Raw genomic sequence first — 8,374 nt, 5'->3', positions numbered from 1 at the left:
AATAGACTTCAGCGCAATAAAACATACATGCATCAAGAAACCCTTAGCTCTCTGAGCGAGTGAGTTTGAGATATTTTTGCGAGCTGTATAACTCTGAGGTGCTCAGATGCTCTAGTGTTGTGTTGTTGTGACAGTCAGCTGAGTCTCAGAAAAAAAAGGACATTTAGGTAAAAAAAAAAAAAAAAAAGTGGTTACATTGTACAACAAAAAAGATGAATTATACATCCTCAGGTCTTCTAGACAATCCTCTCATAATGTTTAATTGAAGCTCAATAACACAGACTGCCAATTAAAGGCTATGCAGACAGCAGTCCAGTGAATGGTTAAGTGCTTTGGGATTTGGCTACATGGTCTTTTACATTTTCCATGCCTGTTATTTTTCAATTAGTGTGAAAGAGGCTTGTGCAACAACTTGTAATAAGCATAAAATGGATGTAAAATTTATCGCAGATAGGCCGAGCAAAGCCATAATGGCAGTTTCCACTCTACTTAGATACGTAGAGGTGTTTTAATGATGTAAGATACAGGTTAGGTCTTCTGAAGAGCAGAATGATTCAAAGCATTTTTTTTTAAACGATACAGTACATCAGTTAAAATCATTATCTATAAAACAATGATGCAATGTTCTCCTAGTAAAGTCCAATATGTTTGTACTGAGTATAAAAGGGTTTTCAGTAAGGTTAAGAGAAGCCAGACTTCAGCCCAACCACAGAAGCTTATTTTTTCAGATGTGATGTATTGAAATCACCATCATGTATTTCTAATCTCTGCCTCTGAAGCATCAATAAGGAAAGGCCATATCCCTTCTCCCCGAAGTGATAATTACCCACATCGCTATTGATCGGCCTATTGATGCATTGCTAATTGTTTGTGGCGCTTTTTATTTATTGAATTCATTTGCGTGTGTGTTAACCTTGAGTCGAGGTCTTGAGCAGAGTTTGGGATGCAGATGCGGGGATGTCGGCATTTGGATTCTACTTTAAAATGGCAGAGATTTTGTGCTGTCCGCACTTTGAGGCTCGGCTGCTTAAACAGAATGTCAATTGGAGGCAAATTTGAGTTGCCGTAACGATTCTTTCTTGACGTTGTTGAGGTATTGAATTCCGTCCCAGCCTTGAATGTTTCCAAGTTTTCTGAGTGGTCTCACAGGTGCTCGTTGAAGACGGCACAAGATGCAATTATATTGACAAAACTCGAAACCGCATTAAAGAAGAGATGGAATAATAATGAAGATTTTTATGTAGCGGTAAAAAAAATGAGAGAGAGATTTGAGTTAAAAACAACAAATGTGTTCAATCTGACTTTAATTAGTTGTATCGATTCCTTGAAACTCAAGGCTACCGGTTAATTTTGCTCTGTTTCAAAAAACATTTTCCAAGAGAACATGTTTTTCATTTTTTATTTTAAAGTTGAGTAAATATCGACAGAACAAACTTGCTTGGTTTCTACCATTCAAAGTCTGCTTTGATATGCACACAAGTGTGAATCAAAAAATAAACAATAAAATAGTTTAAAATCGCATAAACATTATTGATTTATTTTTGCACCCTTATGATATTTCAACTTTTTTTTTCTTTTCTTACTGGATATTGTATATAATACATTTTCAGATTAAATTTTTCGCTCCAGGTAGACAGTTCTGTGATGAAATAGGTATTTAAAAAACTTTTAAGGTATGCATAGGCGAAATATTATCTCAGTTTCAAGTGTTGGAATGTAAGGACTGTTTGTCTAATGAAACAAAAAGGAGTTTTCCTGTTATGATTTATTGTTTTTTCTACACATTGCCTAATTTGTCCATAACAGAGTTGACATACAATACCGTAAAGACATTAGTTTTTTCATTAAAAGTAAAAAAGGAAGTAACTTTTCTAATTAAATAATAAATTAAATATGATTCCATTATTGAACAGTTTTTTTTTCTTAACTTTCTGAAATTTTAAATGTATCTTCATACATAGAATCACCCATGAATATGAAACTATACGTCAACTCTAAAAGTGCCGATTGTGGCCTGGCCTGAGTCTACGGTGCATGCGAGGGAGTGTTATGAATATGCAGAGTCAGTACAGAGGTACATCTAGAGCTAATGTGTGCGAGCGATATGAGAGATAATGCGTTTGTGTGTATGTATGCGAGTTCGCGAGCTGAAGGTGTTTGTGCTGTTATGCCCTCTGGCTTGGCTGCCAGCTTCTTTCCCTCACTTCAGAGCCAGGAGGCAGACTGCCGAGGAATACCGATCACCTTGGCCAGAGATGCTCCTTTGAGCCTTTCTCTGGCATCTTTTCCCCTTCTGCCAGCTTCCTCCTCTGCTCCTCTCTTCCCTTCTGAAGTTGACAACAAAGACATCCTCGGGGTCCTCCTTGATGTAAGACCCGCTCTTGATCTTTTTTCCCTATGTTTTTTGTACCTTAGTGTTGCGCTACTTTCATATTCCGCTAGCACAATATTTACACTCCAGAAGACAAAGCCGGGGTGAATCTTTCATGCTGGCCAGGGCCCTTCAGAACGAACCAATCATCCAGCCACGTTTCTGCTTCGTTACCTGGCCAGGCTTAAAAGATATCAGGGACAGGTAACCTCGGGCCGTGCCGCACGTTCGCCACGCGCCGTTCCGATCCCGAGCCGCCTGGTGAGTCGGAAGACTTTGTTCCCTTCTTGATTTGCCTAAACCTACCCGTTTATAATTGAACCGCTCTTTGCGAGCGCACGAGAAAAAACCCGGGCCGACTTACATCTATCGGGCTGAAAGTTTTTCATCTCTTCCCTTCTTCTCTGACATGGAGTACCTCCATAACGGCTGCCACAGTTCCCTCTTTCCCCCCTGCCCTCCCTCGCTCTTTCGCTCTCTCTTTCCTTCCCCGCTTCCATGAGGAGAACTCTCCAAAGAGCTAATTAGTGCAGCGAGCGAGTCCAGAAAGTCATGGTGGAGCTGAAGGAAGAGACTCGTGCCTCGCTCGCTCGCCCACACGCTCGCCGGCTAACGGTCAGGGTCCTGCAAAGGGGTCAACGGAATAACCGGCAGTAACTACAGTGGCAGGAAGACCGACACAGACAATTGAGGGAGCATCTGAGAGTGATGAGCCACTGACAGGAGGTTTCCTTCAAGAGTCCAAATGGCTTAGAGTGGGACAGGCTCAAAGTAACTGAAAGATGCTAACGACATGCTAACACAGGCTGTTCCATATCGCTCACACATGACAGGGAAAGAAAGAGAGAGCTGGCATACTTAGAGGAAGCAAGGGGCATAAGAAATAAAAATAAAACGCTATCCAAATATTCGCTTAGTGACCAAAGGCAGCGCTCAGTAACACCTACTCAGCATTATTTAGAAAATGACTAACTGTAACAACTTATTTAATTGCAGATCAATCTTGTGATATATTTACAATATATTATTAAGTAATATGTGACCCTGGACCACAAAACCAGTCATAGAGATTTATACATCATCTGAAAGTTGAATAAAGCTTTCCATTGATGTATGGTTTGTTAGAATATGACAATATTTGGCTGAGATTTGGCAGCTATTTGAAAATCTGAAATCAAAATGTTAAACAAAATCAAAATATTGAGAAAATCACCAAATGAAGTTCTTAGCAATGCATATTACTAATCAATAATTAACTATATTTACGGTAATATAAAATGTAATGTATATTTGAAACAAACCGAGTAATGGTGGGTAAATGATGACAGTTTTCATTTTGGGTGAACTTCTGTTTTAACTGGTTTTATTCAGCTCTACTAAACCTGACATTAGGTTACACTAAAAGTCTTGTACATGTAAGTACATGTAAAAGTCATTTTGTGTTGTGTATATCATTTACTCACACTCATGTCGTCCCAAACTTGTAGAACTTTCTTTTGCCAAAAATAAATGATGATATTTTGCAGAATGTTGGTAGCCAAACCATTTTAGTTGCAACTGACTTTGGTTGTATGGAGAAAAATACATTTGTGACCATAAACCACAAAATCACTCATAAGAGTCAATTTTTTGAAAATGAGATTTATACATCATCAAACATTAACTTAAAATGATGGAAATGCTGAATAAATAAGCTTTCTGTTGATGTATGGTTTGTTAGGATAGGACAATATTGGCCCGAGATACAACTATTTGTAAATCTGGAATCTGAGGGTGCAAAAAAGAATATTGAGAAAATTGCCTTTAAAGTTGTCCAAATGAAGTTCCTAGCAATGCATATTACTAATCAAAAATTAAGTTTTGATATATTCACGGTTGGAAATTTACAAAATATCTTAAAGGATTATGACCTTTACTTAATATCCTAACGATTTTTGGCATAAAAGAAAAATCGCTAATTTTGACCCATACAATGAATTTTTTGCTATTGCTACAAATATGCATATATTCAGGTCTAGGGTCACATTTGTCAAAATATCTTCATTTGTGTTCTGCACAAAAAAGAAAAAAATGTTATAGGAACGAACAAGAGGGTGAGTAAATGATGGCATAATTTTAAGTTTCACTTTAAGGTGACAATTTCAGGTTCTAATAATTATTTTTTTAATTAATGCAATTAGCTGATTTTCACAGCCTTTAATGATCAACATTCCAGCTCTTTACTTTTTTTTTCTTTTATAAAAAACCCCAAAAAGGTTCAATAAAATGTTTGCAATGGAATTTAAAAACAACAAAAGTGATAAACATACCATTAAGATTTATAGAAATGTAAAATGTAAAAAAAAAATGCTTTAAAGTTCAATAAATACACTGTGAAGATATGGGAAGGCAGGGAGTTTGGCAGGAGAGCATAGGTGATGTCACGATGGGATCGGGCGTGAGAGCCAAGCCAGGTTAAACGCAAAAGGAAGAACAAAAGGATTGTGGGAATGTCTGCTGGGTCCTCCGTTGCTTTCAGACCAAACTTCAGGAAAAGGTTATGGGGTGGCCATTATATTTTCATGATGATCATTTATTTATTTGTCAAGCAAATCCAATCAGAATAGCAGCCGGGCTTTGCACAAAGCAAACTGTGGTAATTAGCAACAGTGGGAGTGGTGGCAACAACTCAGACTCCATCCACTGACTTTTATGTGTGTGTGCAGAGAGGTGTGGGCCTAAATATTGATGGAGTTGCCAAAGCACATGGTGAAAACTACAAACAGTGTTGTACTGGACTGGCAGAGCACGGGGGTTATTGTAAAGATGGCATGCCAACTAACTTGTACAAATCTAAGCTGCTGAAACTCAAATTGAGGACAAGCTGGTTCAATGTGAGTGCAGAACTCTTCACTTTTTCTTTCACTCCAGCCATCCTAAACAGTGTTAGCCTGTTTATATTAAATGTCCATATATGAAATATATTGTCATGTGAAGTAAAAACATGTTTAAAACCTTGTAGAAATTGGAATTTCTACGTCTATATCCATTCCAAACAAATATGGATATTTAAGTGTAATAAAGTTTTGAAGATCGGGGTAAATTTAACTTATTTTGTCTTCTGGGAGAATTTAAGTATCTTCTGTAGCTTCTGAAAAGCAGTACTAAATGAAAAAAACGTAAAAGATATTTAGTCAAAATAAGAAAAATATACATTTTCATTCTGTTCAAAAGTTTCCACCCCCCGGCCCTTAACGCATTGTGTTGCTTATGAAGCATCAGTGAGCGTTTGAACCTTCTGTATTAGTTGCAGATGAGTCCCTCAGTTGTCCTCAGTGTGTAAAGATGAATCTCAAAATCATATTCATTTTTGGAAAGGGTCCAAAAACACAAAAATGCTGAAAAACGAAGAAGAAGAAGCTGAAGAATTTTGTGGGACCTGAAAGATTTTTCTGAAGAACAGCATGCAGTTCAGGACAATGAAAAACTATCAAAGAAAAAAAGAAAAAACAGCTGTGGATCATTCAGTTAAAAAAAACAGTATTAAGAATTAAGTGTATGTAAACTTTTGAACAGGGTGATTTTTTATAAATTCGACTATTATTTTCTCTTGTGGACTATATTTAAATGTCTTTTATGTGAAATATCTTATTCAGGTCAGTGCTAAATAAAAAATAACATGCATTTTGTATGATCCCTCTTATTTTGATAAAATAATTACCATTTTGCAGATTCTGCAACTTTTGACTTCAACTGTCCATATTTCAAAAACAAATTATATATTGTCTTATTAGGTAACATATTAGCAATATAACCTTAATCTAGGGCAATATATGTCATATATTACATTATGGGAGCACTGTGTTCTAATAAGATTAAAATGTGTTAAAAACATTCATATATATCATCATCATTTTTTTTTATCAGTGTTTCCTACAGCAGTTAAAGTTGGAAAAAGAGTTGGCACATCTTTGATAACTTCCTGTGGAAATTTAATTGAAAATTAACTGCTTAACAGTATTTTTTTAAGGTGTCAAATACATTCAAATGAAAAAAAAAAAAAGTTGAATTACATCATAAAATCCTTATAAAATTATCAGCGGAATTTGCAATAAGGTGAAACCAAGTAGAAGTCCATTAAAGAAACATTAGTCATATTTTCTCATGTACTATTCTTCACGACTTTCCTTACTTTTGACTCTTAAATCTTACAAAAACTGATGAAAGCACGGGAAGTCAAAGCGAAAGCACAAATGTCCATTTTTCAACCAAAAAAGATGCATTAATGCAACGCACACTTCTTACAGTAGCAACACACTGCGGAACATGACAGAGCTTCCTGTTCAGAGCGGTGTGTTTGTCTTCATATAAAATGTAACATCCTGCCATCGCCTCGTGTGTCACGTGGGACCTCACTTTGCAGGTCTCTGGTGTAATCCCACCATTCCTTTATCTCCAGTCTCGTTCCTCAAAAGAGCGTTAATTACATAAAACCTTCATTTCTTTTAATATGGTTCAGGCCAATTAAACAGCACATTTTTCACGCAAATATTTTATTTGAAATGACGTTTTTTTAATGAGGCTTCTGCCTTGATTGTTAATCGCAGTCAACGCATTAAAAGAAAGGGAGTGCGACACAGAAAAGTGCTTTGTACATCTGCTTTACGATGAATTTTTAACACGCACCCCAGATTTTGACCATGTGCCATCCTGGTTCCTTAAACCGTGCCGTCCTTTCTGTAACTTAATGTAGTGAGAATTCCTTTTAAATCAAACAGAAGTCATTCGTATGAACGCATTTATACAAAATACATTGTTCTATCCACAGCTCTTGTTTCAACACTAGTGAGCGTATAAAAATCATATCATATTTAATAAGACGCACTGTGTAATTCAAATGATAACTATTTGTATATCCAAAGTCTTATATGCAAGGACTGCGCCTGTAATTACAATGAATGGAAACATGAGGCTTGTATCCAGTTCCTACTTGTCCCCATTTTCAGAGCACTTGTCACAGCTCCCGTCTTTAATAAATTCTTGCTCTATTAAATAATTCAGCCTTTTATCAATAAAGCTCAATGTTACTCTATCTCTTAGTCTTCACATTCAATTGTAAGACTATTTCTTTATTCATTATCTGTGTCATTTTGTCACTTTCTAATGTGCGGCTTTCTGAAACGGCAATCTGTATTTTTCCTAGTTCTCCGTCTTTTCATCTCTCACATTCATTTTTATTTTCAGTCCCTGCTCCCTGTGCTCATGGAACGGCGTATTATCAACGCTTCTGACGTGTCCCCTGTTGTCCGTCTTAATCCCTTCCACCGAAATAGAAATGCTAAACTTTTTGGTCTAAATTTGTATTGATTTTGTGGATTAGCTCAACTAATTAGATACTTACAGAGGTCAATATATAATTTCTAATGAAGTGCAGAGAGCCCATCCACATTTAATCCTCACTATAATCTCTCCTAAGGCAAGAGTACTTGTGTTTTTTTTTTTACTGTTGTGTGGGTCATAACCTCTCAGAATACTTTAACATAACGAGTGCTTCTAAAACGAAAAGTGTAGACAGTGATGTACACTCCTGATATTGATTTGGCACCTTCCGAGTCGACATGACAAACAGATTTGTCCCACAGTGGCAGTATTTCAGGGATTAACATTGTCCTGGTTTGGTGAATCTACATTTGTTTTTTTCTTTTTTTGTACCTCTGGGCAGCATGAATTATTAAAATGGCTCTAATGACATGAGTAGTGCCAGATAAAACCATGACCTTGTAAGCATTGATCTCCTGAGATACACCAATAAACTCTAATTTGGATGCTCTTGATATGGCAAAATCTAGACTTATATTCAAAACGCCATCGATTGTCAGACAATTATTCTGCGCCTTTTCATTCCACTCGGCCTCATTGATTTCATGCTGTTGTTTGAGTTGCAGAATTACTGCTGACAACATGCAACATAATCTTGCGCAAGTATCATTTTGATTCAATACTGTGTATTCTTCCTTGTAAGTT

The sequence above is a fragment of the Garra rufa genome, chromosome 6, assembly GCF_049309525.1.
Source record: "Garra rufa chromosome 6, GarRuf1.0, whole genome shotgun sequence".
Classification (NCBI taxonomy): Eukaryota; Metazoa; Chordata; class Actinopteri; order Cypriniformes; family Cyprinidae; genus Garra; species Garra rufa.
This window is presented reverse-complemented; position numbering follows the sequence as displayed.